This window comes from Haemaphysalis longicornis, unplaced genomic scaffold (assembly GCF_048455015.1).
Source record: "Haemaphysalis longicornis isolate Haplotype H1 unplaced genomic scaffold, Haemaphysalis longicornis Haplotype H1 scaffold_10, whole genome shotgun sequence".
Taxonomy (NCBI): Eukaryota; Metazoa; Arthropoda; class Arachnida; order Ixodida; family Ixodidae; genus Haemaphysalis; species Haemaphysalis longicornis.
Window position 1 is genome coordinate 74,509,811 of NW_027526204.1, and position 14,504 is coordinate 74,524,314.

The following is a 14,504-nucleotide window of genomic DNA, read 5'->3' on the forward strand; positions in this document are numbered from 1 at the left end:
GCGCCTGGTTTCTAGAGTAATGTGTTCCAATTATTTAAGTGCTGCAAACTACATGATGTCTAATCTGAAGAGTCAAGCTGACAGACGCTTACAGTTGCACAATAAGCACACCTCCAAACAAGGAACATCACATCTAAAACAAGGGACAATAAGTAACAGCAAACCGGTCCTATCAGCACAAGTTCCCTTGACAATAGGGAACCTCACAAGTGTCGTCGGGCGCGGATATCTTACCACACAACATTGCTGTACAAACCATGTGCGAATAAACTATTACTCAAGCAATTGAAAAATAAAGTCGTAGACTTTAAAGTAAGTCACGTCAAGAAAAGTGGAAGTAAGTATAGCTGGGCAGAAAGAAAGCTTTCAAAGTACATATAAAAAAAAAGTTCAGGCAATACAGTTTATATTGGCTTCAAAAAGTAATACAATTTTGCAACACAAGCACTTTAGTTTTGAGGCCTATCTGCTTTGGCTTAAAGGTTACAGATTTTATAATTATATGGATAGTAAAAATTTACGTAATATTAAATAAGTCACATCGAGCAGAAAAGGTGGCAATAAATAGGGAAGAAAGAAAACTTAAACCTAGAAATATTTGAATGGTTGTTGCAATAAAGAGATAAATTTACATGTCTAAATACATGTAATAGATGCAATATCTACATGTCTAAATAATCATTTTCCCTTAGTGAAGTTATTGGGGAACAATAAAACAAAAAAAAGCTCGGAAACACTGACGATTGAACGGGGTTTCAAGAACAGTAGACATTTACGTGACTTTAAATTATATGCACCTAGTACAATGATTGGCGAACAGTAAAGAAAAAAATCTCCGCAACACAGAAGTGATTGAGTGGTCGTTACGAGCAGAGTTTAAATTGACCCTACTTCAATATTTCACACAAAAAGAAAGGAATCGGGAACAATGCAAAAAAAAAGTGGAAAAACAGAAAGGATTGAATGGTGGATAGAAGACAATGATAAATTCACATAACTAAATATTTCGCCTCCAGTGGAATGATAAGAAAACAATCACACAGAAAATGTGGAAGCAGAGAAATAATTGCATGGTGATTACGAGTTCTGTAGAAAGTTACTTCAATATTTCGCACAAACTGAAATGATTGTGGAAAAATCTAAAAAGATCCCGCATCACAGCAATTATTGAACGGTTGTTAGAAGAACAAAAAATATCCACAACTTCAAATAATTCACCTATAATGAAATTATTGGTGTACTATAAAAAAGTGCTTGGTAACACGGAAATGTCTGAATGGTGGCAACTACTACTGAACAAGCTTACATGACTTCATAAACCCCACGTACTTGAACGATAAAGAATAGTAGAAAAAGAAGGTCTATATCTATAAAGGATTGAGTGTTAATTACAAAAACAGCACAAATTTATTTTACTAAGCAATTCACACCCAGTTAAATATTTAAACTGATTGGGGGACGAAGAAAACATCCCGTGCCATCTCCACTAACGTGAAACCTAGGCAGGCGTGAAGCATGCAGTATATAAGTGTACTCATGGCGCCTTGTCATTTTTGCCCACGCAGATGAATACGTTGAAGGTAGAGGTATTCAGCTTTGCTGCAAGTTTCACGCCTTTGAAGCACGAAGCTTTCTAGCTCGAGGCATCGGAAAAGAAGTGTTCCGGTGTGTTCTTTTACGCCTTTTCCCCACGGAGATGAAACGTTCTAGAGCGAGGCGTTGAAAACGAGTGTCCCGCTGTTTTAGATTGTGACTACATGATGCTACGACGACATGAGAGGCCGACAGCCCGAACCCCTAAAAAAAGTTTTATACCCAGAAATGACAGAACGGGGGCTGCAGGGCTCGTTGGTTTGCCTTGAGCTGCCTCGTCACACCGAAGCTTGTGCCTGAAATGTGGGAGTAAAAGAAATGTTCATAAATATATGGTACCTTTAGAAAATGACTGCAACCGGTTCTGGTACCCCTCATTTCTTCGCAGCGTTACGAATAATTGTGCCTAGCGAAATTAGATTATATATCGCTGCAAAGGATGAGGAGCGTTTTGGCTTAGCCTGCATTTAACGCCTCCTTCTCTCTTCCTCTCCTACCGTTCACGCTTTCCCCTCCTCTCTCCTTCCCCCCATTCACCTACCCTCTTTTCATATCCGCCATGGTGTGTTTAATTTTCGCTACCACGCCTATTCAAAATCGATCCATTTGATCGATACTTAGGGAGTGCCTTTTTATAGCGTTCCAGGCGTTGCTCGAACAAGTAAAGCTGTTCAGAGTTACACCAGAAAATGGCCTTTCAAAATCAGTTTTGTTTTCATTTTTGCAACGGAAACGTGATTTTTGCCACGCTTTTGAATCACCTGGGTGTAGAAAAGGGGCGTGGTCATCGCGCGTCACTGCTAACAACGAAGAATGCGTGCCACTCGTAATTACTCTGCACCAGCGTTTGTTTTTTGCTATCAGGGCGTGAATGGTGACCCAGCAAACGATTTTCAATCGTCAGGTTCGCGCTCTGACAGTAATAATCCCAGAAATCGGCTGAAAATGTCAAGTAGTGCCTGGTCGCAAAGGTACTGTATGATTTTAGGCAGTTTTATTGCCTTTGCCCACGTTGTTCTAGGTTCTGTGGTAGTTATACTTACCCCAGGACCATTCGAGAACAGTTTACAGCAGTTTCGGTTTAGTTTCTGCATCGCGATATTCATATTTAGCGCTACTACGCAGTTACCCAACTTCAAGGCTACCTGCCATGGCGCCTGCAGCGTCCGCGACTGATCCTCGAACAAAGCACGCCGCTCCTAATTTCCCCCCACCATAACTTGATTTTTGCGATAAGAACTTCAGTTGCAAGTAAAAAAAAGACCACACCCAGTCGCCAGATGTCTGTTCCGCCGAGGACAGCGCTTCAAACTAGCCTTACACTGCCAGCTGTTCGACTTCCAGTTTCGCTTCCATGCGAGGGTATATCCGGGTGTCTAATGTTGCTGCTTAGTTGAACTGTCTATTCGGGCGGAGTCTCCGATAAGTTTTTGTACTGTTTCATTTGAAAAATGTTAGGTGGCGCTGCAATAGCGGAGGCTGGTTGTGCTGATGTTTTTCATCGCGCAACTGCTACTCGCCGAAAGACCACAGGGCACGATTCTTGTGCATCGTACCTCATTTTTGCGAGCAAGGCTACGATTGCGAGTAAGAAGATGATAATAACGCGCAGCTTTATGTTTTGAGATATAACTGACCGTGAACTTCAACAAGCATCAACCACGGCGTTCCGTTTTCGACTTCATGCATGTTTTTTTTTGTCCGCATCGCGTGCTTGTCCCATATATTGTGCTCGTTGTAAATGCGAAGTCAGTCATTGACAAGATGTTTTAACGTTATGTGGGGGTAAATTGGTGCCTCTGATAATGTCAAACCTCCAGATTTATTCCAGGGAACCACCCGAAATTGCACATTTTGAATTGGAGGTTGGGCTTCACCGCATGACTCGAGCACCATGAGTGCTAACATTTTTTTGTACATCTGACAAACTGTTCCGCGCGAGTCGACATTTTTTCTAGGACGCTTTTTTGAAATGTTTCCATACAAAATCTATATTCCAATTTTTTTCTACTACCGGTGGTTTGATATACACAACTCCTTCTTTATCATTTTTTTTGGACAACTTGACAAAAATTTTGATTGTGATATTTTTTTCACTACTATGATGAAAGAACATTTAAAAAACTGGTGTTATTGGAAAGGCCGTTAAATATTCTGAATTTTAGTTCCTGTAATTAGTGTGTAACCAATTTTTTTAGCAGGAAAAAAATGTTTTCCTGGACCCCTAAAAATTGGTCAATTATTCCGGCGGTAGCGAAAGAGTTAATACAAAGCGCGCAACGCAGTGAAAGCTACGGAACTAGCCCGCGGCAAAAAAAAATTGTAGCACCCTGCCTTACCTCATGGCTCTGAGGTGCGAAGTGCACCCAAAAAGAGGAACACATTTGCAAGAGCAATTTTTGAGTAGAGACCACAATTTTCTTCGGATAATTTTTTTTTAATCTATGATATAAGGCAAGAATGAAAATAAGCGCAGACAAAACTATGTTGCCTACATAACTCAATGGAAAAATAGAAATGAAGTGATGAAACCGGGCGCGTCGTCTGCTCAAATTTCACGACGTGGACTCTGTTTGGAACTGTGACGCCATTTCTGAGTTTCTCTTTTGACAGATCCTGAAAGCAAAAAGCTGTGAATATCCCAGCAGTTCTCAGTTTGAATATTACCCTTTTTGTTTTGTTTTTTCTCTGATTTCTTTTTTACTGTTATGCAATATATGTCTAAATGTAACCCCGTTATGCAATACCCACTCACTGGGGCCTTTAGGGTTATTGTGAATAAAAATAAATAAACGTGAGTAAACGTAGTCTATTCAGATAACGCCAACCAGTTCCTAATTATAATAATTGCGTTCTTAGTTTATGCAATCTGAGTGCTTTGGTCAGCCTTTCTCACTACTTTTCTCGTCGCGTGAAGCGCCCCACTACGCTCTTCAGCATTGACAGCGCTGCAGGCCTTGTATGAAGTGGAGGATACTGCTCCGTACTTCGCTTCCCCTAAACTGATCCTAGCTTTCCCGTCCTCCTGTTCTCCGTTTCCCTCAGATGCTCGCCCTCTCACACTTCATCCCTCTTTCCCACTCCCACTGTGCTCCACTCCTCCATGTCTCCTTCCACTAGCGTTTTCTTTGGCCCCTCCGCACTTCCGAGCCTTTATTAACACCTACATTTCACCCTCTCCGCACGACTTTTTTTATAATCCTCCTCATTTCTACCTCCCACAACTCCACCCCACAGTATATCGTCCTCCTCTTTCATCACCAATCCCCTTTCCTTCAACCTTCAATTTCCCAACCCCCGACTTGTTTTTGCTTTCCCTTCCTCTAAAATTAGCACGGATTCCCCACCTGTACCATAGCATCTACGCAGACGACATAAGCCTCTGGATAAACCGGGGGAGTGATGGCCACATCGAAGAAACGCTTTAAAGAAGTGTAGAAGTGGTGGTGGAGGAGGCGGGAAAGCGGGCTTGACCTGCTTCCCGGTCAAGTCTGAGCTACTATGCATTCCCCCGAGCCACAAAAAACAACTGAGATCCAAAATAAAAGTTCACATCGAAGGGAGAGAGATTCCAGAAGTCACTTCCCTCAAATTCCTTGGGCTGCAGGTAAAATTATCCAGACTTAATCACAACTGTATCATAACGATAGAACGGCATGTAAACCAAACTACTAGTCTGAAGAGAGTCACCAATAAGCACTTAGGCCTGACCGAGCAGGACAGGGTCCGCCTCCTCCAAGCCTTAATCGTGAGCCGAATACTTTGTTCCATTGCATACCTTCAGCTGACAACGGCAGAAACGGACAAAATAGACGCCCTCATTGACGCGCCTACAAGGCGGCGCTACGCCTCCGCCGCCCCGCCCCCCGGCACGTCAACTGCCAGACTGGAAGGGTTAGGCCTTCACAGTAAGGCCAGCGAACTTGTCGAAGCCCACCTGATGGGACAATACGAACGCCTCACTCGCAGCCCCACAGGAAGGCACATCCTCCAAAACCTAAGAATAGGATACCACACCCTGTATCAGGATGCAACAACTATTCCCCATAATATCCGCGCTAACATCATAGCCAAACCAGTCCCCCGCAACATGAATCCCACGTACCACTCTGGTCGGAGAGAACAACGAGCCTGCGCCTTGTAGAAGACAAAAATTACCCACTAGTCGTGTTCGTAGATGCAGCGGAATACAGACACCACGAGGCCTTCACCGCAATCGCTGTTTGTAATTACCCAAAAACCAACACCATTGATTCCATTACAGTCAGGACGCCAATCCCAGAACCGGCGTAAGAGGCGGCGATAGCGCTGGCCCTTTCACTTAACTCTTCCCCCCGAAACAGTCATTACAGATTCTAAAACCGCTCTCCAAAATTTTGCCGCTGGACGAATATCCCCAACGGCGCTCAAAAGTTTGCTCAGTCACCCCCCCCACCCCGCCGCAATCCTCTGTACAACTTATCTGGACCCCCGCGCATTCGGGACTCGAGGAAAACGAGGTGGCCCATGACCTAGCCCGAGGACCTACCATCCGGGCTGGGCCGAGCCCGTATCCCTATCACAGAGCCAGGTCCGCGCGGGACCATCTGATCGGCTTTCATGATATTACCACCTACTACCTCCTCTCCCGCCGGATCTATCCTCGGGCAGACAAATCCCTGACCGTAGAGCAAAGCCATGTCTGAGACATGGAGACAACTGCAGACGGGAGTCTTTCCCAATCCGTCCACCATGACCTATATCCACCCAACCTCTATCCAACCACGATGTGCTCCTTATGTGGCGCCCATGCCAACCTGGCCCACATCATGTGGGAGTGCCCCCAGGACCCTTTTCCCGAAATCCCCTCTGAGGAAGAGGTGGGAGACCTCGCATCGCAGCCCCGATCCGGGCCTACAGGTACGCCTGGTCAAGAGGGCGGAAGAGGTCGCCGAAAGACACTGGCCTACGGTTACCACGAGCTTGCCCACTGAACTCAAGGAGAAGACGTCCTGGTGAAGTGGACGTTCAGCCCTTACCCGCCGCCAACATAAGGACTTCAATTCTCCTTGGCCGCTTCCTCAGCCAATAAAGTGTTTTCTCTCTCTCTCTCTCCCTCCATCCTTCTCTCTCTCCCTCTCTATCTCTTTCTCCCGCGGCCCACGGCCACCTCCGCCTTAGCATTCCGCTCTGCTTACCCTACTTTCCGCTACACTTTTTCAGCCTCTTTTACTTCTCCGTATACGTTATATGTCTGAGTTAGGACGGTGGTTTGAGTTAATTGGATCATATCCAACGGAAATCAAAATAGATCTAACAAACGGGACGAGAAAAGACAACACACAGCGCCGTCTTTCCTGCGTTGCAGACGCTGTGTGGTCTTTCCTTGTCCAGTTTGTTAGCGCTGTTTGGATCTGCGTTGCGTATATCATTCTGTTCCACTCTCCGTCCTCTTACCCGTTCTTATACGCTGTTTACCCTCCCCGTCCCCACCCGTCTAATGCCACCACTATCAGCAATTATTCTCCCCTTTTTTGTTCACCCTCTGATCCTTTTGTCGCGAAAGTAATCCTCCCCTTTGACTTCATACTCTTCCGAGGCCATCCCGGCTAGTTCCCGGACTATTTTTTTTTTCGCTTTCTCCCCTACCATTGTACCCACATGCACTCCGCTACACATTTTCCATCTAATTCCCTCCCAACACTTTACTTGTCACTCAATATCAAACTCTCCCTCCCCCTTTCTACGTGTCGCACTCCCCCACTTCAGTCGCACTCCTTCACCTAAACTTCACCATTTACTCGCTTCCCTGTCCCCTTCGCTCAACACCCTTTTTCCCGCCCTCTTCGCCTGTCATATTGCCCTCTCTCTATTAACAACTTTCCCTGTCCTTCCTCTTTACTAATAACTAATCATCTCCCGGTAGGTCAATACACACAAGTAAGCGGGCTTTCGACAAACATTTGTCATTCAAGTGACAGACAGGCAGCCTGCTCCTGACTGTTTGCGCGTCGACTATGACAACGTCGATACGTTGTTATCGGTTCAAACACGTCATCGGTGTACATCAGTTGAAAACGGGGTGATGCTTTACACTGAGCTCTTCGACAGACCGCCTGCGCCGACGAACACTGCGACAGTCATGACGTTGATTGTTTTCCGTAAGGGTAATGGTTTCTCAAATTACCAGTCCAGCTTTGCAACGTTTAATGCGGAATGTATACTCGGGGACAACTTTCTGTGGCAATGGAGCGAAAGCTACGGAGGGAGGGGGAGGGGGAAGCTAACTGCTCTGTGTTACTGATCAAAGTAGTTCCCAATAAACTACTTTCGGTTTCAGTTTCGGCGTGACCGATACGCATTTGATACAGTTCATTTATTCGCATAAGCTCCGTAGTTGAGTGCACTGAACAACGATCACCGAGCATGCAGGCATATTGGCGTCTCCTTCCACACGCTTCATTTGTTTGTAAACACAGGCCAACGCTTTGACTGGACACGGCCCGCGCGGCCGTGAACTGAAGAACTCAGACCGACGGCGGACTTTGTATCGTTCAGAAAAGAAGTGAAGTTTGTAAGCGCTGCGGTTTTGACGGAATGCACCGATCTGCAAACTCTTCTACTGGGCAGCACTACCGGCATGTGCGGCGTACTTACATAATGCGGTCGCGGTATACCGAAAGAGCAGCATGCACACATGCTTACGCACGCGCTCGCTTACGCCGGGAAACTGGCAAACGGAACGGATTGCGAAAACGGCGGAGAGTCCCGGTTGCATCAGTCTGACTTGGGCGTACACCTTGTAAACCACTCGCTTCGTTTGTTTAGACAGCGAAGCTTTACAAATCCTATGCGGAGAATGAAGTGGCGGGATCATGGAGGAAAAAAAGCATAGGAGAGGCCCCCAGCTATCCCCGCGCATTGGCAAAAGTGTGGAGGAAGTCACGTGTTTTCGGCGGCCATTGGAAGTCGCGTTAGCAACGGCGTCCTAGCAACAGAAGGATGGCAAGTTGGGCTAGTTGGTTCATAGTTACCATAATCGTCGTTAATTCTTCTTCGTTAATTCTTCTTTTGTCCCGTCCTTTTTCGCGCTGCATTTTATTATGGTCCCAGCAACAGCCCGCCAGCCGTTCGGCAGTCATGGAGCAAAGGCAGCGCCTGCCTTGTCGTCCGATTGCGAAGATTGCTGCTTCGCTTTGGTGCGCTGTGGTCTTGCGGAACTCGAAAAGGATGCTGCGAGTTGCGACAGCTGCGCCGATGTGAATATGTCATTTAATTTCTACTTGCAAGTGCACCTTGTACCGCGTCAAGCTTTTGCTCCGGTCGCGATCACGACGCGCCTATTCAAGTGCAGATATCGTGAACGCGCCGTCCCGTCGTACGCGCGGACACCCGTCAGGTAGATTTTGGGGAAGTGATACACGGTGTGCAGTACGTAGGCGACTTGCAACCGAACGATTCGCAACTCAATTTTTTGGTTATCGTCGCTGCATGTATGCTATGCCGGCAATGCACGGCAGTGCCTTTGCAACTGTTACAAGGTAGATTCCCAGTTGATATAATTCCATCGTCCTATTACCTTAGTAGGTGTCCGTCTGGTGACTGGAAGAGTGCTGGATCTGGAATCTGGATCTTTTTGTGGTCTCGCTCTGGATTTCGCTTTTCAACGCTTCATACTGCGAGGTTAGTGTATGAACGTTTTCAACTGATATCACCTTGAATTTATTGACACTCAGACAAGTTGAAACTTGGCGAAAAAAAGTTTATTGACGCCACCCACCCTCTCCTTTTTTTTACTCAATAAAACGTTTTGCCTCCTCCTCCTCCTCCTTCGCAAAAAAATCTATCGAAGGCACGCGAACAATGGTAAAAACATTCCACGATTTTTAGCTTGAAATCTGCATGAAGTGCTGCTTATAGAACGGCCGTTTAATTGACTAGTCATCTCGGGGATTGCCAGTGAAACTGCAACGCAAACTTGGGCGCTTTCCAGTCCGGTAGCCGCACGGCGTTCGCCCACTGTTTTCGGCGTTCTCCATCGCTTGGGAACCTATAAACGGTGGCGATTGCAAACAAAGGATGAATGCTCACCAATGTACCAATGTACAGCAATACTTGTCAGCGGAATGATGCACTAACCAGTGGAAAGTGACGCCCAATTCTTTGGGTACCGATCGCGACTTGCAGCCTGGCACCGAGCATTGCGGCATTGTTAGAGCGAGCCGCTTCGCAAAACTGCTGCGGCCACACTGAAGACGTGTAACGGTGTAACCGCGCGTTTAGGTTCACGGTCACGCGCTGCAAAACGGTCTTCTACCTGCCTATCAGCTGATTTCCGCCGGCTCGGCGCTGGCAGATGCAGACGACAAGAGAGGCGATACAGGGCGGAGGAGGCGGAGAAGGTGCACCGAGAGAGAGGGAAAAAGAGTCCGCCATTCTTTCCTCCCAGGGGGGTAAAGCGAGCTCCGAGACCGTACGAATCGTGGGCGCCATGAGTTCCTCCATGGTGGGCGCTGACATGATACAATTCCCATGGTTGCCAGATCAATTGTATTCAGCCTTCTAAAAAGTTCTGCCGTAAGTATTTAACTAAAACAAAGAACTGAAGCAAAATAGTTACCAATAATTGCCTCAGTAATTAAAACTAGCTTTATAAAAACTTTTAGTGTAATTAAGTTCTAATTAGCCAAGAAAGAGTAAGTGCGTAGTTGAGTTTTGGTTTCGATTTTTTTATGTGTGCTAGGAAGTGGTGAGGCCCTTGCGCCTGACTTGCGCAGTGTGTGTGTGTGTGTGCAGTCTCCGGCTCAGATCTGCGTGCGTGCTAAACGTATACAAGTTATACAACTCGGATGCCCGCGCTGAGCAAGTGCCTCCCCGGGCGCTTGCGACGCTGTCATTCTTTCTCCACGTTAAGCATCCTATCTATTGTCCCTCAACTGACGCCGGAACAGCGATTCCGATCTGACCTTGACTACCGCAAGTTCACTACAGGCTACGGAGTGGCAGCCAGCGATCGTTTCCGTTGGAAGATAAATAAAAGGAGCTTTTATAATCCTTCGGTTACAGTTGTTTTATTCATGGAACTTCTTACAGCTCTTCGTGCTTCGAACTTTCGCGCAATCGTTCGTGAAGGTAGAACGAAAAAATAGGTAACGAAATGCGCTTTCTTTTTTAATCAGTCACAATAAATCAATAAGTCAGTGTTCTCTCCTCGCGCTCTATGTGCGGTAAATTACTACCCATTCAATACTGCGCATTCAGTCCCGCAAGCTTTCCCTTTGAAGTGGTGGAAAGAAGCTAGAACTTGACAAATACAGACAGAAAGGAAAACGGGACACGCCGCGGACTGTATTTCGCATACTCCCTTGGCATGCATTATTCCACTCCGTTGGCCTGCGATCGACCGCGCTCTTTCGTTCCTGTGCTTCAAAGCGCCGCGACTCACCGGCAATATCAGCGTTGGCCCATGCGATGTTTTTCTGTGTCTGTCAATAAAGGTTTTACATTCAGCTAAAGCCACAGTTCACTTCACTTCGTTTGAAAAGCCTTGAGCGACTCGCAAAATGTCACAGAATGGCAAATAAAGCGGCACAGCGAGAAAATGCACGGAGATCATGCGGAGATTCATTTTTCTGTGCGCCAAGTACGAAACAGCTGACTCCTTGGCGTCCTCGCGCATGCGATCAGTCGCATTCGAGCTTGCGCGCAAGTGTTGTGTAAGCGTTGCCACATCTTGCTCAAAGTGTCTCAGTACATATAAGTCACACGTACGCTAAACCGAAAACACGTCGGTTACCTACCAGCAGGAGAAAAACTACGCAATGCTGTCAACGCAGCCTACACAAAATCGGCCTGGCCAGCGGTCCGCCATGTTACAATTAATCCCGGCATGCTTCGCTAGCCGGACGCGGAAACGCCATAGTAGCACGTTGCCAGATTACAACCCATCGCTTTCGCCGTTTTTAGTAAGCAAAAACTCAGCTGGCAACCTTCAAATCGTTGTATCATGTCTGCCACTGTGTGTCGTACGGTTCCAATGCATTGGCTCAGCGGCGCGCTTTCCCTCTAGAGTCAGTATATTATCTCTATGTTTCCTCCATGCCGCCATTCGACTTACAGAAATGGCGTTTCCGGCTGCGCTGGGTGTGACGTCAGGGCCTCTCCTAAGCTTTTTTTTCCTCCATGGGCGGGATGCTGAAAGCCGTCAACAAAAACGCCATGTCTTTTTTTTTTTTTTTCCTGGAGGGAACTGTTGCGACGCCAGCGGCGACAACCGCAACCAAAAATATCCGAAATGTAAAAAAAAAATGTATCTGTTTCATATATTCGGCCTAGCAATTTAGTGGAATTATCAATGCAAGTCTAAAACTTAAGAAGTAAATATCCTTGAATTGCCGAGGTTACCGCTAGCCAATTATTATTGTTGAACTACTTCCAGGTGCGCAGTGAAAAGGCGTGGTCCGGCTCCGTAGCCTTGGCTGCATTGCCACAGAAAGTTGTCCCCGGGTATAGTTCGTCCCCGTCTGCTACTTGCTGCTACCCAACGTGCTCGGCAGATGACAGACGTATTATTTGCCGGCGTGGGGTGGCATACGAAGTGTCTTAGCCTCATGGAAGTACTAGAATATCAGCACACTTAAGCGCATTTCACGCAGTGTTTTATGCTTGGTGAAACCTAGGCAGGGGGAAGGGGGACTGTGCGTGCTGCTGAACGACGCATCGCCAGCCGCCACTCACGTTGAAAGACATGAAGACGACGCAAATTTCTAGTTCCGCGGCAAGCAGCTTACGTTACGAAGGCACCTTGGCTATGTGAATATCTACTGTAGGCAGTGAACTCAGCTGCTCCAAATTTACGAGCACGGACGATATCTAGACGCAGCAGCTGAAGGAACGAGGAAGCAGGACGAAAAAAAATATAGCAACGGTTCAGCCCTATCAGAAGCACAGTGCAATCACTTGCTGCCAGTCCGATTCCCGAACTACCCAAGACTGCATGCCACGAAAGGACGCGATCGCACCGCTAGTTTCCCGCACACTGCGCACACTCCGTACACTCCGCCAACTCCCTGCGTCATAACTTTTCTCACGTCATGTAATATCGCGGCAAGCGGGTAATTTGAAACCTGCCACTTTAAACACTAAATCCTCGGTCGTAGCAGTAACGATTCTCGTTGGAAGAACTTGGAGCGAGATATGACCTGCCTAGTTCTTCAATTATAAAGCAAAGTTCTAGGTTGTCATCATCGTCCCTGTAAATGTAAAACGCGCCAAACATTATGCTCCACAGATATGATTGCGTCCGGCAGAATGTAGCTCATATATTCCAGGACAACGGAAATATTTTCCAGCACATTACAATATTTCTTGCAAAAGAGTTCTCCTGCGTTGAATATATTTTGTTCTTTGATTTTCTTCAAAAATGGGTAACTTCTTTATTATTGTATTACGGCATTATGCTGTGAACTTTGCCGTGGTCTTACGCCTTGTAATATGCACTCGGGACCCAAACGCGTCAATAAATTAAATAATGTGGGACCGGCAAAGGATAAAACCTTTCCTACTTCCACAGTATTCAGACTCCAGCTACATCATTCGAATGTTCTGAACGCAGAGAAAATAACTCACTTTGGGTTCCCTGGGGTGCGTTGTTTAAATTTTACACAGGCGCGAGAACCGGTGGTCCGACTGTACCAAGTAGCAACAACTAACTGCACTTTTGTAGAGGCCTCGGTGCCACCTCCTCCTTCTAATCCTTCTTCTATTCGTTCTGGTTATCGGACGGCGTCACCACGCCGTGCGATAACAAGACAAAAGGCAAGGCACGTGTGTTTGAACCCGACACAAAAGAGAACGATTATCAGCGCGAATTGTCCCAGGCAAAATTGCATGGGAACAGGATCAGGGTGCAGCAGCAGATAACACAGACAGCCAGTCAAACAATGGAACACGCGAAGGTGGCGTGACGACCCGCCCCTCGCATGAACCGTGTACGGTACCCGGAGATTCTGCAACACGTTGAAACAATTTCAGTGATTTCATTTCAGGTTTAAGTATCGAGCAGAAGGAAAACTGCCTCCCTGCTTTTATTATTACCCTCCGACGCCTCATCGGTCGCTGCATAGTGAATTCTATAAGTCACCACGTACTGCAAGGAAGTCAAGAATATAAAATACAGCTATAAAATATAAAAAAAGAAGAGGCTTTGGTAACTCACTCAGCCTCACTAAAGCCGCGAAAGGTGTATGTTAAACAAAAAATGCGGCTCCAATCCACTCTGCGAAGGTGGCAGTGGTGGTGCCAGAAGATATGTCTCATACCTAATCACGGGGATTGGGCAGGAAATGAACGCTCAGCGAAGGAAACTGTATACTCAGTAATTATAGAAGTACATTTAAGGAAAGAAATTAAAATATGCGTTTAGAGGGGACATATCAACAGAAAAAAACTGCCCAAACATAGATGCAGCTCCAGGAAGTGTTCAGAACAATATAAAGTCAAAACTTTAAAAAATAAAACAAAAAACACAAAAAGTATGTAAAGAAATAAAACATGAAGGGAAGTTGGTGAAGGAGAGACAGTGGGAGGGAAGGCACTGAAGTGATCATAAACACTAGGATCTTTTTGAGGGAAGCCCGGCATAGCTATCTGGGGGCTAGCCCAGGAGACAGCCAGGTTCCGAAATGAATAAGTGTACGGCGGAGCAAAGATCTGCGCGGCTAACACCCAGCACCTTCACCCCGAACGATAAGATTAGAGGAACAGACAGTGGGAGGGCCAATTGATTAAACCTGTTAACCTGTTAATTATATTTTTCGTACCGAAGAGTACCGTCTGCAGAAGAGGAAAAAGTGTTCAGTTGTGTCTAATTGTTAAAAAACGCACAGAGTACTAAATAGGCCATATTGCAGCGGTACAAGTAATATTTTAAA

At 46.3% G+C, this 14,504-nt stretch overlaps 1 long non-coding RNA gene across 1 annotated transcript; it reads right to left on the minus strand.

The window, feature by feature from the left end:
* Window positions 1–1,797: 1,797 nt before the first annotated feature.
* LOC144158776 (uncharacterized) lies at window positions 1,798–13,253 on the minus strand. The gene is made up of 3 exons (XR_013320180.1): window positions 13,201–13,253; window positions 11,690–11,766; window positions 1,798–1,889 (listed from the first exon to the last, which is right to left on the minus strand). It is a non-coding gene; the product is annotated as an uncharacterized LOC144158776 (long non-coding RNA).
* Window positions 13,254–14,504: the final 1,251 nt, after the last annotated feature.